The sequence below is a fragment of the Vanacampus margaritifer genome, chromosome 18 (assembly GCF_051991255.1).
Source record: "Vanacampus margaritifer isolate UIUO_Vmar chromosome 18, RoL_Vmar_1.0, whole genome shotgun sequence".
NCBI lineage: Eukaryota > Metazoa > Chordata > Actinopteri > Syngnathiformes > Syngnathidae > Vanacampus > Vanacampus margaritifer.
Window position 1 is genome coordinate 14,593,298 of NC_135449.1, and position 22,309 is coordinate 14,615,606.

At 39.5% G+C, this 22,309-nt stretch overlaps 1 long non-coding RNA gene and 1 pseudogene across 1 annotated transcript; one reads left to right on the forward strand and one right to left on the reverse strand.

Annotated features, from left to right (window-relative positions):
- The window catches only part of LOC144038807 (E3 ubiquitin-protein ligase TRIM39-like), a 107,495-nt pseudogene extending 85,933 nt beyond the window's left edge, over positions 1-21,562 (reverse strand).
- Positions 14,759-15,529, forward strand: LOC144037967 (uncharacterized). Its single transcript, XR_013289121.1, has 3 exons — positions 14,759-14,865; positions 14,977-15,016; positions 15,377-15,529. It is a non-coding gene; the product is annotated as an uncharacterized LOC144037967 (long non-coding RNA).
- Positions 21,563-22,309: the final 747 nt, after the last annotated feature.

Consider the following 22,309-nt stretch of genomic DNA (forward strand, 5'->3'; position numbering starts at 1 on the left):
GAAATTTACCTGATTTGTTATTACATTCAAAGTTGTTGTATCTCAATTGTTGTATTATAAACTCTGTCTTTTTAGATAGCATATCGTCTTAACTGTATTTTGTAAGTCTGTCCCTATTTGAATATTTGGGTTTATTGCGTACTCATCCATCAGTTGTTCAATTTTATCTTCCAAGTCTTTTTCTAATTTTTGATCCTGTTTCTTTTTATAAGATGAATATGATATAATTTTACCTCTAATTACCGCTTTCCCAGCTTCCCAGAGAAGAGATGGAGATAAGTCTGGAGAGTCATTTATTTCCAAAAAGTCTGCCCACTCTCTTCTTATAATTTTGTTAAACTCTGCGTCGTTTAGCAGTGAGATATTAAAACGCCATGTCGGGGGTGGTTTAAAGGTATAATCAACTTGTAGGGTAAGGGAGATTGGTGCATGGTCGCTAATAATAATAGGATGTATTTTTGTAACAGTTTTATCAGCAAAAGAGTTATTTGTAAGAAAAAAAGAAATTCTTGAAAGAGACCGGTGCACAGCGGAAAAGAAGGTAAATTCCTTCTTATTTGGGTTTTTAAGTTTCCAGCTGTCGACGAGGCCAAAATCATCCATATATTCCTCTATTACTTTAGTAGATTGTAATCGCCTTATACATGTTGTATTATTAGAACAATCTATTAATGGATTTAAGACTGTGTTAAAGTCTCCTCCAATAATAATAGAAGAGTTCGCTGCTAACTCAAACAGCTGAGAGAAAAATTCATGGAAAAAGGCCGGATCATCATTATTAGGGGCATATAAATTACCAAATGTATATATTTTATTAAATATAGTCACCTGAATAATAATGTATCGGCCCTCTGGGTCTGTTATTGTATTATGGTCTAAAATTTGTATTCTTTCGTGTTACATAATAAGAATCCAGTCACAATTCCTGCAAACGATGTCTTATGGAGAATGTAATATTAAGACGAATTAACCAGAATACAAGCTTTGTCCTTGAATAGGATGAGCAGTACAAGTTACTATATGCTCTGATCATTACTGATACCGATCCACTCCAAATTTGTAAACAGGGGTGGGGGAGATATATATAAATTTTATTAAATGCTTATTAAATAACTGAACAACAGCGGAACAGTGATAATTCCGTCACCGAAAATCTTTTGTCATATTTTTCGTCAAGAAAATTATTTCTCAGACGAAAATTAAACGAAAACTAAAATAGAAGCCATTCATTGAGAACATAACGATAACTAAAATTGTCTGACAATTTCGTCAATGACTAAAACTAAAATGAAAACAACACAGTAACGTAAATACACACAATCCAATCAGTGCCCATCATTGTGCGAAATGTGAGTGAACATAGCGTGACGTTACGGCCAAATCGTGTCGTTGCTCAAGCTTGTGCAGCCCAACAGGTTTCCCTGCTAGCACCTGCTCAATTACAGTTGTTCCCAAGTCTAACGGAACAAGAGTGAGACCTTGAATGAAAAAAACAAAACTCGCAGCGTTAACTGACGCCGACAATATATTTGCCTGCCACCTATAGCCGACTGTAAAGATGATTAACGTGACATTCTGAGGTTGACAAACTTGGGTACAAAAGGCGTGGTCGCCGCCGTCCTGCGCATCCAGCTTCACAACTGCAAGAGTTGCGTTACCCCGGACACCAGAGAGAGCACCGCAGCACAGCACCCACCAAGAGACCCAGGGAATGGCCAAGACGCAGCCGCCACCCAGCAGCCAACAGAGGGGCAGAGCCGCCCACGCTCAGCCACGTTTTTATTTGAGGCAGATATTTTTTCCATTAAAATGTGATTTATGAGGAGGTTAGACCATTGGTCGATATTCAGAGTTTGTTTATTTTTCCAGTTAACAAGAAAAGTTTTTTTTCGCGATATTAAGGGCTACAAGTGTAGATTGAAATTGTTTACGTGGTAAGTCAGTTGTTGTTAGGTAACCTAGCAAACACAAGTTTGGAGATAAATAGTCCAAGATAGCGGAAAGTTTTTCTAAGACTTTAGTTCAGAAATACATAACCGGAGTGCATAACCATAAAGCATGAAAATAAGTGTCTATAGTGTTTTGTAAACACTGGAGACAAATGTCGGAGTCTAAGAGTCCCATTTTCTTCATCATATATTGAGTAATGTATGTTCTATGAATAATTTTATATTGGATAAGTTGTAAATTTGTGTGTTTTGTCATTTTAAATACGTTTTCACAAACTTAAATCCAAAAGTCAGATTCCGGAGCTATAGACAAGTCTGTCTCCCATTTTGAGATGGGTAAAGACATTTTATCAGTATACGAAAGTAACTTGTATATTTTTGAGAGTTTTTTTGTTGTCGGAGAAAGCTTGGTAATATCTTTAGCTAAATCAGGCGGTTGGAGCATACCCCGAAGTGTTGGAATTTGTTTCTTTATTATACTTTTAACTTGCAGTTAATGTAAAAAAAAAATCCATTTTTTATTTTGTATCTTTGGAGCAAGGATGTATATGATATAAACATATTATCTGAGAAAGGATGGTGGAGATGTGTAATTCCTTTCTGCTCCCACAAACCTAAATAAAACGATTGGTTGTTAAGTTGAAAGTCGGGGTTATGCCATAGGGGAGAAAGCCCACAGGGCTCCACTTGGGCTTTTGAAATTTCTAGTGCCTTCCACCAGGCAGGCAGGCATTGGGTTTTTAAAACAATTGTGTCGCTTAATCGATGTTGTAATGAAGAGTAAATCTAGAAGTCTGAAGTTATTGCAATCCTTCTGTTCTAGTTCCAGCCAACAGTTAGTATCTCTGTTGGGTTGTGCCCATAGAATGATATATTGTAGCTGGTTAGCTATATAGTAGTGCATAAAATTTGGTGCCTCTAGACCTCCTTTGGATTTACTTTTCTGAAGAGTAGATAGACTAATCTTTGCTTTTTTTTTATTCCAGCAAAATTTTGTAACGGCCGAGTCCAACAACTGGAAGCAGTTAGCCGTAGGTTTAAATGGAATCATTGAGAAAAAATTGTTTATTTTGGGTAAAACTTTCATTTTAATGGTGGCTATTCGTCCTATTAGAGAAATAGGAAGATTATTCTAGCGCTCCAAGTCACTATAAATGCTATCCAAAAGTGGAGTAAAGTTTAAATGAATTAAATCAGTTAATTTAGGTGAGATTTTTAGGCCTACGTATTTTAAATTTCCTATAGGAAATGAGTAGTGTGGGTGCTGGCTTGCAGGGTTCCATGAATTTTCTGTAATAGGTAGTAGTGTTGATTTTGTCCAGTTAATAGAATAATCTGATAAATGTGAGAATTTAGTTATTAAGTTAAATACTTCCCCTAACGAAATGGCAGGCTTTTCTAAATAAAGTAAAATATCATCGGCATATACTGTAGATTAATTTTGTATTCTGCTACCCCAGAGTGAATTCCTCGAATCCTTCTTTCCTGGAGTATAGCTAATGCAAGTGGCTCAATAAATATTGCAAACAATAAAGGGGACAGTGGGCATCCCTGTCTTGTGCCTCTCTGTAGAGCAAAACTCTGAGATATAATCCCATTAGTAGTAATTGTAGCTTTAGATGAATCATATAATACTGACACCCAGTGAATAAATGACTTCCCAAAGCCAAATTTATTTAAAACATGAAAAAAGGAAGTACCAGTTAACTTTGTTGAAAGCTTTTTCTGCATCCAATGATCTAATAACTGACTTTTTATCATGCCGCAGTGACATGCTAATAAGGTTAAAGAGCCTCCTAATATTATTAGTAGAGTGACGACCTTTAATAAAGCCTGTTTGGTCGCTATGAATGATTGTCGAGATTACTGTTTCTAGTCTAGATGCGAAAACCTTAGTGATCATTTTAATATCACTGTTAATTTGTGAAATCAGACGGTAACTTGATGTAAGGGTGGGGTCTTTTTCTGGCTTTAATAAAAGTTTAATTGCTGCTGTATTCATGTGTGGGCGTATGTAACCATTAGTTTTAATTTTTGTTACTACTCTTAAGAATAGTGGAGCAAGCATTAACCAGAAGTGCTTAAAAAATATAGCCGGATAACCATCCGGGCCAGGTGCTCTGCCATTAGGCATCCTATCTCGAGCACTGTACAGCTCGCTTATAGTAAGTGGCGCATCTAACATATCTTTATATTCAGTAGTTAACTGAGGTATATTTAAGCTACTGAGGAATGCCTCAATATGCTCAGGGTTAGGCTTGTTAGTTTCTGAGTATAGGTTGCGATAATAGTTATAAAAACTTTGATTCATTTCTTCTGGTGATTGTGTGCATTCACCAGTTGTCCCTTTAATAGCCGTTATAAGAGATTTTTCCCGATTGCGTTGAAGTTGGTTTGCAAGAAATTTACCTGATTTGTTATTACATTCAAAGTTGTTGTATCTCAATTGTTGTATTATAAACTCTGTCTTTTTAGATAGCATATCATCAAACTGTATTTTGTAAGTCAGTCCCTATTTGAATATTTGGGTTTATTGCGTACTCATCCATCAGTTGTTCAATTTTATCTTCCAAGTCTTTTTTCTAATTTTTGATCCTGTTTCTTTTTATAAGATGAATATGATATAATTTTACCTCTAATTACCGCTTTCCCAGCTTCCCAGAGAAGAGATGGAGATAAGTCTGGAGAGTCATTTATTTCCAAAAAGTCTGCCCACTCTCTTCTTATAATTTTGTCAAACTCTGAGTCGTTTAGCAGTGAGATGTTAAAACGCCATGTCGGGGGTGGTTTAAAGGTATAATCAACTTGTAGGGTAAGGGAGATTGGTGCATGGTCGGTAATAATAATAGGATGTATTTTTGTAACAGTTTTATCAGCAAAAGAGTTATTTGTAAGAAAAAAAGAAATTCTTGAAAGAGACCGGTGCACAGCGGAAAAGAAGGTAAATTCCTTCTTATTTGGGTTTTTAAGTTTCCAGCTGTCGACGAGGCCAAAATCATCCATATATTCCTCTATTACTTTAGTAGATTGTAATCGCCTTATACATGTTGTATTATTAGAACAATCTATTAATGGATTTAAGACTGTGTTAAAGTCTCCTCCAATAATAATAGAAGAGTTCGCTGCTAACTCAAACAGCTGAGAGAAAAATTCATGGAAAAAGGCCGGATCATCATTATTAGGGGCATATAAATTACCAAATGTATATATTTTATTAAATATAGTCACCTGAATAATAATGTATCGGCCCTCTGGGTCTGTTATTGTATTATGGTCTAAAATTTGTATTCTTTCGTGTTACATAATAAGAATCCAGTCACAATTCTTGCAAACGATGTCTTATGGAGAATGTAATATTAAGACGAATTAACCAGAATACAAGCTTTGTCCTTGAATAGGATGAGCAGTACAAGTTACTATATGCTCTGATCATTACTGATACCGATCCACTCCAAATTTGTAAACAGGGGTGGGGGAGGTATATATAAATTTTATTAAATGCTTATTAAATAACTGAACAACAGCGGAACAGTGATAATTCCGTCACCGAAAATCTTTTGTCATAATTTTCGTCAAGAAAATTATTTCTCAGACGAAAATTAAACGAAAACTAAAATAGAAGCCATTCATTGAGAACATAACGATAACTAAAATTGTCTGACAATTTCGTCAATGACTAAAACTAAAATGAAAACAACACAGTAACGTAAATACACACAATCCAATCAGTGCCCATCATTGTGCGAAATGTGAGTGAACATAGCGTGACGTTACGGCCAAATCGTGTCGTTGCGCAAGCTTGTGCAGCCCAACAGGTTTCCCTGCTAGCACCTGCTCAATTACAGTTGTTCCCAAGTCTAACGGAACAAGAGCGAGACCTTGAATGAAAAAAACAAAACTCGCAGCGTTAACTGACGCCGACAATATATTTGCCTGCCACCTATAGCCGACTGTAAAGATGATTAACGTGACATTCTGAGGTTGACAAACTTGGGTACAAAAGGCGTGGTCGCCGCCGTCCTGCGCATCCAGCTTCACAACTGCAAGAGTAGTAACATCACGTACGCCTATCTTTTGAGACTGCAAAAGCTCCCTGGATTGTTGAAAGTGTTCACTTGTTCTGCTTGTTGTGTCCATATGAAGATGGCACATACCCTTTGTTGGATCTTCCTCCTGTGCATCCACTGCCGACTCTGGACCGGAGCCGTAAGTTCAGATTTTTGTAAACGGAGACACTGGCCGGTTGCCTGTTCACGTATTTGGGAGAAGATGTTGCATGCTATTCCCAAAACCCCCAATCATTCACTCGATTTTTCAGTTTTTTCTTGGGGGAAAAAATCATGGCAATTTATGAATGTTAATTCACTCATTTTTGCTATTTGGCTATTAAAAGTGTGAATAATTCATGCTCATTATATGAGATTATGAAAATTGTCATGATAAGATGTGCGTGGGAGAGGGGGGACCCAAAGGCGGGGAGAAACAGCAGGGAGACAGAAATGGAGAGCTATGTGAGGAACTTTCTTAAAACATGTAGACACAGGCGAGTGGATGAGGACTGGACATGACTTGACTGGACAGGACGTGAGAAGACTGGTCGCCAGGACAGGACAGGACGAGAGGAGGCTGGTCGCCATGACAGGCCAGGATGAGAGGAGGGTGGCTTGACAGACAGGATGAGAGGTGGGTGGCTTGACAGGACAGGACGTGAGGAGGGTTGCTTGACAGGTGGCTTCATTTAAAATTTCTATGAACATTTGTTCAAATTACTGCAAATAGTGAAAAGCTGTGAATACTTTTTTTTTTGCATTTATGATTGTCAATTACACTGTGGAACAATTTTTTTTGTAATTCTGTTGAGTTTGATCTGTATACTGGTTGATACTAAAATAGCCCTGCTGGTTCCAAAATTGCACCCAGTTTTTTTTTCTTCCTAGCACTGCATTGTTTTTTTTCTCCAAAGGCATCTTAGCCTGACACTCTAACCTGTTCGCTAGTCTCTCAAGCACAAATCATGTTTAAAGCAAGATATAATTTACTACCACTGAATACTTAACAGTTGTTTAAGAACCATAATGAGTGTTACGATCTATGCAGACATTGACTTCAAAGAACCTAGGTTTGGCAAAAGGAAAAGTTTTTGTTTAAAAGTATGGGGGTGAGGCTACTGAAGAGATTTATTGGGGAGTTGAAACGTACAAATATGAGACAGTTTAAAATACTGTATGAAAATAGGATTTTCAAACAATATGAGGATGAGGTAGGATTGGTCAATTACTAGGTGTGTTGAGACAATTGTCTTATTTATTTTTGGTGACTACTTCTTGGTTTGTTAGTTTTTTCTCTCCTTGTTTTGGTTAGTTTGACTATTTGCTTTTATTTTTACGTTTGTATTGTACGGAAAAGGTTAAAGCCAGTGAAGAGAGAAAAAAAGTTTGGCAGGTTAAGAAAATGGATGGATGGATGGATTCTGACTTTATTCTAAGAATACTGACTTTAAAGTGAGAATTCTGACTTTAATCTCAGGATTCAAATCAAAAGCCAAATTCCACTGAGGAGCTACAGAAAGCTTGTTATAAGAATAGCTGTTTCCAATTGGTTCCGTCAGCAGCTCCGCGGCAACTTGCTTGTTTGTCACAATTGTGAGGCGTGCAGCTTTCAAAAGGTCTGTACGAGCAATGGCTGCAAACACAAAGCTACAAGCATGAATAAGCAAAGTGTGCATTACGTTTGTGCATGCGTGAAAGTCAAGTTAAAAAAAAAAGTGTGGCAATAAATAACGACTCCGGAGTGAACAAGGCCGATGCCTTATTTCACGAATCCGTTCAATGACATCATTAATCAATTGTGTAAATGATGACATCACATTCGATTTTGCGATTTTGCATAAAATCCGTCCAATCACGCTCAAGTGTATCAGATTTGCCTAACGTCTCGAGAAAACATCTAAATCCCGCTTCCATTTAATGTAGCAGGCTAGGAGAATGACATACAAATAAAAATAAAAGGCCAGCGGCAACATACAGTCTAACCATTTGCGCATTGTCTGAAGACTGAGTTCACTCGTCCCCTGAGTCTGAGTGTTTTCCGCTCTCCAGCAAAACTTTTACGATGCATCAGAAAACTGCCAAATCCAAATAGCAGGATACACGTTATCAGAATTCCAGAAAGGTAGATGTCAGAATCATAGTCATAGTCACATATTTGACTTCTTCTGCTGATTAATACAACCGTCAACATCACAAATTCCCACAAAACAAACAAATAGCAAAATTCTTACCGAAAGTCTCTTGCCGGAAGTTGGACGCATGATTGTTTCTCCATGACAGCCCTCAGGTAGTGGTCAGGGTCAGCCACCACAAGTACTTGTGAATAGCGTTCTGAAACCGCATCTTAACAATGTGCCTTTTTTCCTTCTTCTCCTCCTCATCCTCCTCAGTGGTCGAAGAGTATCATTCATGCAAAAGGTTGGTAGCCAAATTATAGTTTTTCAAAGCAAAGAAGGAATTGTTGTTGGTCCAACAGTCAATTGTGTTGCAGACAAAAGCTGCCCTCAAGATTGGACTCGCTTGGACTGTCGCTGTTTCATCTACCAAGATGACCAGAGGACCTTCGCCGATGCCGAGGTTGGGACAGTGGTGATTCCACCACATCTGGCGATTGAAAACTTGAGAGTCTGAATACAAAACATCTTGTCGACAGCCATGTCTAGGCAACTTTTTCACTCCGCCTTTCTCCCATCAGAGTGTCTGCAACATTCTCGGTGGGAATCTGGCGTCCTTCCGCAATTCCGTGGAAGGCTTAACCATTGTTGGCCTGGTTGTTGACGTTGGTGATGCCGAGAACATCTGGATTGGACTTCATGATGCAATTGAGGTGAAACGCTGACCAGTACTCAAATACTTGATACACGATACTCGACACAAGGTACTCAATACACGATATGCAGTATTTGGTACTGACTAAACAATACTCAATAACCTTTTGGACTATAATAATAATATATATATAATAGTAATGATGCACCAAATATATATGTGGATGTGTGTGTATATACCGTACATATATATATATCTATATATATATATATATATATATATATATATTATTACTGTCAAAGTTGAAGCGTTAACTAATTAATTAATCTGAAAAAAATATCCCATTAATCATGTATCAACACAGATTAATCGCTTTTAATTTTGACCGCAGATGATCCTGTAGCCGACAGTGTATCGTTCCGTTAAAGGTAGCACAGGTTGTGTTTGAGCAATAAACATAACTACATGCATTAAAGTAAAACATTTAATAAATGTTTGCGTATGATATTCAGAATATTTGTTTGTTGTGTTAACTATTGGGGTCTTTTTTTTTTTCAATTTTAAATTATGCAAGTAATTAACTGATTAGAAAAACAGGAGGATGAGTGTGTGCAGTGGATCAAAGAATATTGAAGACGTCCTCATTAAATGTATGAATTAAATCATTCAATCAATCAATCATCAGCATTAAATCATTAAACAACACATAACAGGTGCTCCTTAAATTTGGCGGGCATTTTTTTTTTGATAAAAAGCCTTTTTAATTAAGCGATTAATAAAAATTCTAAGATGTGATTAATCTGATTTGAAAATGTAATCGTTTGACAGCTCTAATATATATATATATATATATATATATATATATATATATATATATATATATATATATATATATATATATATATATATATATATATATATATATATATATATATATATATATATATATATATATATATATAGTGAGGAAAATAGTGGCACGGTGGATGACTGGTTAACACGTCCGCCTCCCAGTGCAGAGGACGTGAGATCGAGTCCAGGCTTCGGCCTTTCTGGGTGGAGTTTGCATGTTCTCCCCGTTGACCTTTGAGGCCATTTTGACTTCATCAGCAACACTTCAGGCGAGACTTGACCAAAAGCACTACAACAAATGACGCCCTCGTCAGTTCCTTGCGTGGGTTTTGTCCAGGTTCTCAGGTTTCCTCCCACAATCCAAAGACATGCATGGCAGGTTAATTGAACACTCCAAATTGTCCATAGGTGTGATTGTGAGTGTGGATGGTTGTTCGTCTCTGTGTCCCATGCGATTGGCTGGCAACTAGTTCAGGGTGTACCCCGCCTACTGCCCGTAGCCAGATGGGATAGGCTCCAGTGCCCCCCGCCACCCTTGTGAGGAGAAGCGGTTAAGAAAATGGATGGATGGATAGTGAGGAAAATAAGTATATGAACACCCTGCGATTTTGCAAGTTCTCCCACTTTGAAACAATGGAGGGGGTCTGAAATTTTCCTCATATCTAAAATATATATATTTTTAATCTGAATATCATATTGTATGAGATCTAATCTGTATGTTAGCGTTGGAAATAAGTATTTAAACATGTGAGAAAATAAAGGTTATTATTTGGTACAAAAGCCTTTGTTCACAATAATAGAGGTCAAACGTTTCCTGTTGTTCTTTAACAGGTTTGCACACAATGCAGGAGGAATTTTAGCCCACTCCTCCGTATGTACAGATCTTCGCTCGATCTCTTCAAGTGTTGGGTCTGTCACTAAGGAACACGGAGTTTCAGCTCCCTCCAAAGATTTTCTTTTGGTTTTAGGTCTGGAGACTGGCGAGGGCACTCCAAAACCTTGATATGCTTCTTATATAGCCACTTCTTGATTATACGGGCTGTGTGCTTTGGTTTGTTGTCATTTTGGTTGATCCAACCACGACCCATCTTCAATGCGCGACTGAGGAAAAGAGGTTGTTGGCCGAAATCTCGTAATACATAGCCCTATTCAACATTTTCTTAACCGCTTGTCCTCACAAGGGTGGCGGGGGGCGCTGGAGCCTATCCCAGCTGGCTACGGGCAGTAGGCGGGGTTCACCCTGAACTAGTTAGTTGCCAGCCAATCGCAAGGCACACAGAGACGAACAACCATCCACACTCACAATCACACCTATGGACAATTTACAGTGTTCAATTAACCTGCCATGCATGTCTTTGGAATGTGGGAGGAAACCTGAGAACCTGGACAAAACCCACGCAAGGAACTGACGAGGGCGTCATTTGTTGTAGTGCTTTTGGTCAAGTCTCGCCTGAAGTGTTGCTGATGAAGTCAAAATGGCCTCAAAGGTCAATAATGGAACATTCTGCGGGACAAGCGCTGCTCAGCTGCAACAAAGTTACTATGGCTTTCATGTCCATTATGACTACTGGGCGGGGTTACTTGTGTCTGAACGAGCATCTAGTGTACAGTATTTTCCTGGGTGGAGGCAGTACTTCATCAGCAACACTTCAGGCGAGACTTGACCAAAAGCACTACAACAAATGACGCCCTCGTCAGTTCCTTCAAAAATGGGGACATTTTCAAAAATGAAATGTTGCAATGTCTAACTCTTGGCTGGCCAAGAGCGGGCCAACGAATACTCATGCAACCAAGTTTATAATAGTTTGAGATTTTTTTATTATCTTTAGATGTTATTTCATTTGGAGTTTTTAATTCAGTTATTTTTGATTACCGGTAATTTTTAGTGCAAGTTTGTCAGTTTTTATTTATTTATTTCATTATTTGGAGTTTTTTTTTTTTTAATGTATGGAGTATTTGTCAAGTGCAAGATAAAAAAAAGATCACTGTCTAATTAAGTCAAATAAAATTCTCAAACAAGTGTGTGACCTTCCTTGTCTTGTAAAAAGCCCCAAAGCTCATGTATGATTTTCACTGACGAAGGACATTTTTACTACAATTATAATGCACTAAATTATAAACCTAAGAAGTAGTTCAAGTTAACAAAAATGCTTTTTCAATTTTAATTTAACTTTTTTCATTAGTTTTTGTGAACTTGAATAACCGTGCTCATGAACCATTGACAAGAGTCCCAAAATGTGACTTTGTGTTCCAGGACGATGACTTCATCTGGACTGATGGTACTCAAGTAGACTTAGCATTCCTTCAATCTCTTTTTGGATTTCAGCCCGATGGCTCTGGGGATTGTGTCAGGTTCTCGGGAATGGGTGAGTGAAGATGCGCGATTGAAGTTAGCTGAGGATCGGTCGCTGTGGTATTTCAACATGTTTTTCTTCCAAACTTAGGGTTGACAGATGGTTCCTGCACAGACGAATTTGGGTATGTTTGCAGCAGAGATTTGCTGCACTGCTGGTGAGTGCGCCGCTGCAGGAATGCGTGCTGGGGCAGGCAGAGCTTCGCCTGCGTGTGAAGAGCACAATAATCCTTATAAATATTACATGAGTAAAAGGATTTTAATTTTACTTCTCTGGTCTTCACTTTTTCATTTTGAATCCAAAAATGGTCAATCAATCTCGTTTTTCATTGTAGTGGTAGTGCCACCTATCCTGGCAATAGCCAGATTGATATTGTGATTCACTCAAAGGAGTTCTCCACAATATCAATCTAGGACAGCACCCCTGTGATTTGCTCGGGAAAGGTGGGACATTCTGTACAATACTTCAAGCTGATTGGACGATGTGGCATCGTGTACCCATTTGTTTTGACCAATCATGGCCAAGCATTTGTTCTGGTCGAAGGGGTGTGGGGGTGGGGGGCATCTTTACCAGCTAAAAATGCACGAAGTGCCCCTTGCTGTTCAACATTTAACAAGGAAATGGTGAGTAATTCTGCGAGAACAGAATTAATTGCAGCGTCCATTCCGTCCATGAGTTTGTGAACTCACAAATACCAGGAGAATTCATCTTGCGGAGCAAGGTTAAGCGCCACCTACTGCCCAAAATAAATACATAACTGCCTTATATTTGCTCACAAAAGTGTTTAGGCGTTCATGATGTTACAACATAAAGTTTGTGAGTTTTCACAAATATTTGTTGCCGTGGCAATGCACTGTTCGCCAAGAAAGCACCGCTGATTTTGAGGGCCTAAATATGCACGAAAACTCATGAAACTTGGTACACACACCTGGCCTGGCAAAATTAGCAATATTTTATAGTGTAGTGTGCGATAAAAAAACAAAAAGACTCACAGCACCCCCTAGATATTTTTAACAAAGCAGCCCCGGTTGTACGTTTCAGCAAGATCTATGAACATTTGGAGGTATATGAAAGAGCCCAAGACCAACAATTAGCACTATATGCTAAAAGGATCAGTAAGTGGCCAATTTTTGCCCATTTATAGAAGTCATCCTTATGCCCACTTCTCCTAGATGTTTCATCTGATTGATTTCAAACCGACTCCGTTCTCTGTGTATCTGATGAGTCACTTCGATGTGCGCACGTCGGTATTTTTGTTATCTGTTATTTTGCATATCATTGGAAAAAAAATAACATTTTGAATCAAAATAAGTTCTGCACGTTACAGTAAGTGTAATGCAGTAGCCTAATGCATGTGTAAGACCTGTTGTGTTTTATTGTGTATTATGGTATAACTGTGCCGAGCATTTTTTCAAAAACAGGCAGCAGGTAGAGTATAGTAGAGTATAAGAGATCATCCAGGGCCATGTTGCAAAAAGCTCTTTTTCCCACTGTTTTAAAATGAAACGATTTGTGAAAAAATAAATAAACTGAAACTTTTGTGAAAAATTATTAAACTTTTTATTTTTCAATTCTAATGCTAATCTATGCAAAATGAAAACAGATAGAAATATATACAAATTCTACTCTGAATTTCTTGGGCACAACCAACAACACTCGCTATACCTCAATTCTTTCAATTATTATATGCTTCCCGCTTATAAACCAGTTTTCTTAATTCAGAAAAGGCCCTACAGATACATTTTTATATATGTCACAGGTGCACGAAAGGTCAAAAAATAAAAAAGCAAGACAGGTCCGAACAACAGTGGCAACGCCATTTTAGCATTTTTCCTCGTCGTTCATTATTGTTGTCCGGCAGTCGAGGTAGTGCCAAACGGCAAACAAAAATAAATAAATAATAAAGACAATCGCTTACCTCTTTGGGACAGCGGTGACCGGGAACACCGGCAAGAGCAGGATTGTCATCGTAAGAGCATGCATGCATGCATGGCCCCCAACAAAATGTTTACTACATATGAGGGTGAAAGGCTCACTTTGCGGGCGTTAAACTGCTGTTTTAGAGGTCCGCACAAGTTGATCCACGTTCACATTTATCTCTCTGAAGTTTTGGCTTTGGGAAACGAATAAAGAATACATCCTTCATATGCGGACGGTCGTAGTGTCTGGAGTCGTTTCTGTAAGTTCCATAACAGCTCTGTTTACTCTGCATGTTTTTTCCCCCGGAGATAAACGTGAACAAAACAAGCAGTACTAGCATAGATTGTCAATTGTGCCACTTTTTGACCTCCTTCCAGCTCAAACTTAAAAACTGTTATTGCATAGCCTATAAGGATTGTTTTTTAAACTATGCTACTCACGTGACATGCTTTAATGTTGCCAGAGAATGCGAAAAATTAAACCTGAAATACAAGTGTGCGCATGTTGTATATGTGTGTTTCTGCGCATGCGTGTGTATTTCTGGGGTAACACTGTCTCGAACCGCCACTGCCCGCGACCCTTTTGAGGAACAAGTGGTTCAGATAATGGATGGATGGATTTCAAAGTTGGTGTTTGCATTTTGAAAGTTAAAACAAACAACCAGTCATTTTTCTATTTTTAATATCTATTTCACACAAACATGCACACATACAAACATGGTCTCCCAGGCAGGGAAGCAAATCCACGCCAACCTGCATCATAGGCAAGTGACAGTTCCACTCCGCCACCTGGAGCCCAGTTTCCCTGTGGGAGTTGAATGCCAGTTTTGCTACTGATTACACGCTCCGCCCTCTTCAAAACAGGTGTGACATATCAGCGGTGATTCACACACGTGATCACCTCTGTATGAATTTGTATTACAAGCTGGATTGAAGTGAAACCTCAAGCGATCAGAAACCTCGAATAATCAAGGTAAGTTAAATCTTCTATCTTATTTCAGCAAGTGTGACTCTAGGACCCTTATGGAGAATGGTATACTTTTTTTATGTTAACATTTGTTTCTTTTTTGTCTACATGAGCTAGAGAGTTGTGACAAAAAAGCTGTGTGCCACCGTGTTATTGTGTGAGTATTGAACCTCCTTTTCCAGTAATTGATTTTTACTGAAAAGTATTTCAACTTTAGTGAAAATAATTAATGTGAAAACCTTGTGGGGTTCGCTCACTTTCACCTGATTTTATGCCAGTTGAGGCTCTTGTTATAGGAGATAAAGGACAGGCTTTTTCAATCTGTTCAACTGTCACCATTAGGATGTGTTGATAAATTAATAAAATAAATAAATGCATACTCTGACTGCCCTCATTCGACCATGCATGGCTTTACTTTTTATAAATGGCTTCAGTATGTATGTGCAGTATGTATGTCTTGTATTGGTGCTACTAACTGTCTTTTTTTGTCCTCCCTTCTCGATGGCGCAATTGCTAGAGATGATAAGAATCCACCTGCTTAGGACAGCCTGGTGTGCATGGCTTGTGTGCATCTAGCTGTCATGTTGCTGATTCCACTGGACTTGTGTTCACGTCTGACCCGTCCGCCCTCTGGGACCTGCATAATAGCTTTTAATAATAGCCATCATTGTCCTCATAAAAAAAAAAAACCTGTTTGAATATTTCTCAGTGTCAACAATAACGATGAACATAAACGATAATTTTGATCTGTAGAAATACAGTGTGGTTGACCTGTGTTTTGTATGGGAACGTGGGTCCAACAGACCCTGAACACCATATAAGGGTTAAAAAAAAAACCCTTATTAAAAAAACAACTCTTTGTGCAGGTTCTAGATAAAATCCTTGAAACAAAAGGGTTCTCACTATAACTTAGTGTGTTAATTCTAGATGAAACCCCAGAAATATAAAAGGGTTCTTTGTGGAACTCGTGAAGGTTCTGGATGAAACCCTTGTAATATAAAAGGTTTCTCAGTGGAACTTTTTATGAAGGTTCTCTATGAAACCCTTGAAATACAAACGAGTTCTCAGTGGAAGTTTTTATGAATGTTTTCTATGAAACCCTTGAAATATAAAAGGGTTCTCAGTGCAAGTTTTTATGAATGTTCTCTATGAAACCCTTGAAATATAAAAGGGTTCTCAGTGAAACTTTCTGTGAAGGTTCTAGATGAAACACTTGAAACATCACAGGGTTCTCACTGGAACTCTTGTGTGAGATCTAGACTAAAACCCTTAAAGGGTTCTTTGTTGAACCTCTCATACAGGGTTCTGGGTGGAACCTTTCACAGATGGTTCTGGGTATAACCCATTATGTTCTCGGTAGAACCCTTTGGAAGGGTTCCAGGTGGAACCTTCATAAACAGTTCTAACAGGAACCCCAAAAGGGTTCTCCTATGAGGACAAGCTGGGGAACCTAAAAAGGTTCTAACTAGCAGTTTTACTTCTAAAAGTATACGATGCTATTTACTTTCAATCCCTTTTTCATTCGCGATTGAGGAAGACACAGTTCTCACAACTGAGTCGCTTTCTTCACAAAAACCATAGCTAGAAGAATTGAGGACGATCAACAATGTCCGTCCTGCTTGGAGGTCTTTAAAGATCCTGTCATTCTGCCATGTAGTCACAGCTTCTGTCGCGTGTGTATGCAGCAGTGGTGGGAGCAGAAAGGAGATAGATCTTGTCCAGTCTGCAGGACTGAGTACAGATCAATGGATGTACTTATAAATTTGACTGGGGATTTTGGGGCCTGGGGGCGGCTGGGGCTGGGTTGGGGTGGGTGGCGGGGGGGTCATGGGGGGAGCGTGGGCTCTGCCCCGTCCTGCTGCGTTGGGTTGGGGGGCACGGGCCGTGTTGGGGTGGGGGGCGCTCTTGCTCCTGGGTTTGCTCTCTGGCCGATGGCCCCTGCGGGGCCCGAGGGTCGTCCTTTGGCGCTGCCGCGGCCTGGGGGGCCCTGAGGTGTTGCGCTTGCTCTGTCCTGGCAGGGGTCGACGGCTCCCCTCTTTGGTGGAGATTTTCATGCATGCCAGATCCACCACACCAGCATCTATCGAAACTCAGACACAATCTGCTTCTTCCTCAGGTCATTGAATCGGTAGAGGCTGGTGTCTGTGGATCTCACTCTGCTTCGTCTGTCCTTCCTTCTTTTCCTCAGTCTCTCCTTTGGTATCTTGAGGTCTCCCTGATTTGTTGGAATTTAGATGTTTCTGGGGTTGGTGAAGGACTCTGGTTGGTGGCCTGGTGGGTGGTGTCTGGTCAGTGCTGGCTTTCCTTTCTTTTCTTTGGTCCTTTCTCGCATCTCTTGACGGCCTCACGACTCTGGCTGGAAGTGTTCGGTTTAGGTGAACGGTTTGGGATTTTTTAATAGGTTTTAGGTGAACTGATGAATACACACACACTCACAGACACGCACATACACATACTCACCCACATACAAAAAAAAAGGAAAAAAAAGAAAAGAGCAATGATGATGACATGCCAAATCGGTAAAATTACCGAATGAACAATACTGAGCTCTCCAGAAATATAATAATAATAAAAAATAATAATAATAAAAATACAGAGTGAATGTAGAAGAAATAAATTTGAGAGAAAAGATGTGTATATTATTTTTTCTTTAAGTGCAAATGAAGCAATAAATCACATTCAACAAAAATAATCTCACCTCACCACACGCAAAAATATATATTTTTAAATCACCAAAAATAATATTTTGAAACAATGACACCAGGCCATGAATTAAATTTGCCCTAAATTTCAATACCTTCTTTTTTATTCAACTTATTGCTGCCTAAATTGGTGTGATGTACCTAATGTAGTGACCAGTGCTTGTGACGGCAGCTGCGAAAAAGTGTGAGAAAGTGAAGCCGTCGCGCATTCATAAAATTAAAAGAAAGGAAAACAAAAAACAAATAACAGACCAAAACCGAAAACTAGGACATAATAACACTTCTATACGTCAGAGCCAGGAATAAATGAAAGATGTATTGTACAACAAATTATGAGAAAACATTAAATAGTCTATACAGTAGTAAAACCACACTAAAAAGCTCAGACAACTCATGCACCCGAAAGACACTATAAATATACAGTAATATAGTTTATGAAATTCCATGAAAATCTTGTAATAAAATTGTTCCTTGCTGAGTTTTAGCTCTTAAAAGACCTGCTATAGGTCGCAGCCGCCCACCCAATCAGCTGCTTGCTAGAAGAAAAAAAAAGTTCACTTTTGTGTTTAGAGGAAGCACTAATGCCACATTGATTTAAAAAAAGAACATTTAGTTTTCATGAGAATAAAACAAGCAGTAATGAGACGCGCAAAAGCAAAAAAACAACAACTACAAAGCAATAGCATTATCTTTTTTTTGGGGGAGAAAAAAAAAGGAAAGATTTGTTCTAAAAAATCAATCATTTATTTTAGATCAAATTTTCAAACAATTGACAGGTGATCCTAGATGGCATATGACAGTTTGGGTCAAACCATTCTGGTTTAATAAGACTGTGATTTTAGGACAATGAAATTGAATAGCCTACTGAATATACATTTTATTTTATTAACTTTGATTTTCCTGAAATATTTACATAATGTAATTTTTTTTAAAGTATTTTTGCATGGATGCTGCTTTTTAAATTTATTTTTATATTTTGCGTATCCCTTGGAGTACCTAGGTATTTACTTTGACTTGACCCTGCTTATGTTATGTGTTGGGCATGGTTATAGTTCACTATTTGTATGGGAGAGTTCTGAATTGTTATGGCAGTGTTGTTATTGCGCTCTATCGGTATCAATCATTACAGCAATGCACAAGTTGCTGATACATTCCAAAATGATAAATCGCAGGTTCCTTGAAAATGTTTTGCCTTGGTGGAGGTCTACAGCTTTTTGGGAAAGCAGTGTGATGCCTTGGTTGTTCAGTGGTAGAATTCTTGCTTGTCGTACGAGATGCCTGGGTTCAATTCCTGGCTAATGCATCTTACCATTGATGAATCAGCCAGCAGGTTAGTCTCAAATCTGTTCTAATAAGTAATTGAAATCATTTTAGGTCGTAATCGGAATGGATGGTTATCACTAAGTGTTTATATTGCAATGTATCAGAGGCAGCAGCAACTTAATCTTAAAATGTTCAAATTCGTTATCTCAATGTAACATCAACTATATCACCAAGTTTTGTTAACACAGCATAATCACACTGTGTTATCCTTTCAGACCCCCCCCCCCCCCACACACACACACACACACTATCATTATGACAATACATACCTGTACACTGCCGTGTCGATACATTGCTGTCCTGTAAAAAATGCTTTGCCTTGAGAGAAGCCTACAGCCTATTGAGACGAAAGCATGGTTGTTCAGTGGTAGAATACTTGCTTGCAATGCGAGGGCCCCAGGTTCGATTCCTTGCCAATGCACTTTACCTGTACAAAGGTAGCCGCAAAGGTTACCCATGTTTAACTTGTTCCAGCAAAGATCCTTCTAGGCACCTTGAAGTTGATTTCATCTGTTGAGAGGTCAAACGTCCCAAACTTTTAAAGGGTTGAAATCTTGAATGATTTCCTTACCTGCTCTTGGAATTTAATTTTCAGAATTTTCAAGGGAATTAAGTGTAGGATTAAAAAACATGAAAATCTGGTCACATTTTGCTGTCAAAAAGACAACCAGATGCAAACCTTTAGTGACGCCAAACTTTATTATGAAAACTCAAAATGGCCTGGTAGCTTTCGCTTATCGAGTGCTCGCATGAGTGTGTAAAGCTCCACACTGCACACATCCTGTCTTCATCAGAAAAACCTGCCATAGTCGCTTCACTACATCACAAAACTGGCAAAACCAGTGAAAGCATACAAACCAGTAATGTGTGCTAAGGTTGGTGCAGGCTGGTGAGGTAGGTGCAGAATTTGGACCCAAAAGCAGATAGGACACGGAAATGAAAAAGTAGTAAGTCTTTATATACAAAAATACAAAGTAACGAGAGAGCAAGGGTGGGCACAACAGTGCATGAAAGAAAACTTGACATTCTGCCAATGTGTCAATGAGTAACTTGACCTCACATAGTGAAAAAGTCATCAGACCCAGCCCAACCCTGTGTGACAAGATCAAGGACGCAAACAATGACATGCTTGCCATTCAATTGCCAGGCAGATATGAAGCAAAATGTTCACTATTCCTTTCACATACATCAAATTTGACAAGAACGTGATTTCCAGTGGCTTGGAGAGAACATATCAGCCGGCGCGACTGGAGTGGTTGTCACCCCACGATTCACGATTTAAATGAATGATGACAATTGTGTAAGTTAAAACATCTCCAACATCATCAGTGACTTTGAGTTGTAACACAAGGTGTAAGTGGAACTATTCGCAGAGGTATTTTGCCACATGTTCTAAAGTAAGGAAACAATTTCATGCTGTCAGACAAATGTTGCCAATCAGAAAGTTTTGTTTTGCCTAAATCAGTGTTTGCACAAGATTCAGAGAATGAAAGTAATCTTTTGTTGGTGTCCACATGAACTCGGATTCTCTGCAGTGTCACTGGCGGATTCCACGATCCAAGTGACCCTCCAAACTTTTGGTATTTATCATGACGAAATGCAATGCTCTGTGTTATCATGACATCTGACATCAAACAGGGGTTCTCCGATGCCACCCCCACATCCCAATGTGTATTGTCTTCCACTTCAACATCCCACATGTGTGTTCCCGAGGCCAAAGCAGAACCCAGCACATAGTTACACATCCGCTGTTGTCCTTCTTCTAATATCATGCTGGTCAGATCTTCAGACAGACTGAGATCCGGACCGGCCATGTTTGGGTCCAAAATGACGGGACTGTAGGAGACCATCTCCTTCATTCGTTCCCACACGCTGAACTTGAGGTTGCCCACATGCATGACTTCGTCCAGCAGAGCTCCTGAGAGCAGTTTGGGCTTGTCGGGTAGCTTCTGGATTTTGGTCATCGTAGTCTGGAAGTTCTTCATGAAAGAAACGGAGGTCAGCTGCTTTTCTGTGCTTCTGATCGCGTCTGACGCGGCCATGTCTCTGCTGAGAGCCGCAATCTTCTCCTTCATCATCAGGGTCTTCTTTTGCTCTTCCTCCATCACAGCAGACAACCTGGCCTCCTCCTCAGCTTGCAGGAAGTGACAAAGCTCCTCGAAATCCTTCTTAGTCTTGATTTCCACCTGCTCCCTCTGGACCTTGATGTACATCGCGTTTTCATTGCAGTTGTTTCTTGTCTCAATGTAATCTTCTAGTCTATTCTTTGCTTCCTGCAGGCCATCCTCGAGTTTGTCTCTGTGATCTTTATGAACTTCATTGAGGGGTTGGAAGTTGTGGCCAGCGTGGATTTTTGCATCTCTGCAGATGAGGCATACAAGCTCCTGGTGGTCCAAACAGAAAAGTTTCAGTTTCTCCTTGTGCAAGCTGCAGATTTCGTCAGACTCCACTGAGGCTTGTGAAAAGACCTCACACATGTTCTTCAGGGCTAAGTTCAGAGGTACATCAATTGATCTAAACTCTGTCCTACAGACTGGACACGTTCAATCTCCTTTCTGCTCCCACCACTGCTGTACACACGCACGACAAAAGCTGTGACTAAACGGCAGCATGACAGGATCTCTAAAGATCTCCAAGCAGGTTGGACAGTAGAGATGGTCCTCAACTCGGCTGGCCATGGTCCTTATGACAACACCATTCAATCATAAGGTTCCAGCGTTCACTCTCAGGTGAGCCGCAGTGCGTCTGCCTCAGTCACAACTGAAGACGTTGAAAAAGTCCCCAAAATGTCCAACAACTGACCTACCACATAAACAATTTCAATCTACACTTGTAGCCCTTACTATCGCTAAAAAAACAATTCTTGTTAACTGGAAAAATAAACAAACTCTGAATATCGACCAATGGTCTAACCTCCTCATAAATCACATTTTAATGGAAAAAATATCGGCCTCAAATAAAAAACAAATATCAAAATTCATAGAAATATGGTCTACGTATATAGAATATTTTAACCTAATTCTGGTTATTTAATTCTGCCTGTTAGCGAGAGCCACCACATCGTGATAACTTACATTGATGTCTCTGCATTTGGCAGTTTGTTACTAATGGTTGTGTTTTTATAGTCAGGAACCCAGTTGCTGCCAACAGGATCGAACAGATTCACCTCCAATGGGCACTAAAGGCTAATATTCGGATTCACTGCATGCCAGGGGACTAACGCTACAGGTGCTGTCCCCCCTGGCTGGGCGTGGGCGGGTCTGCCCCTCTGTTGGCTGCTGGGTGGCGGCTGCGTCTTGGTCGTTCCCTGGGTCTCGTGGTGGGTGCTGTGTTGCGGGGCTCTTCCTGGTGTCCGGGGCGGCGCCGCCCCGGCGCGGTCCGTCGCTCTGGGTCCGGCGACGCGGGTCGGGGCCTGTGGGCCGCCG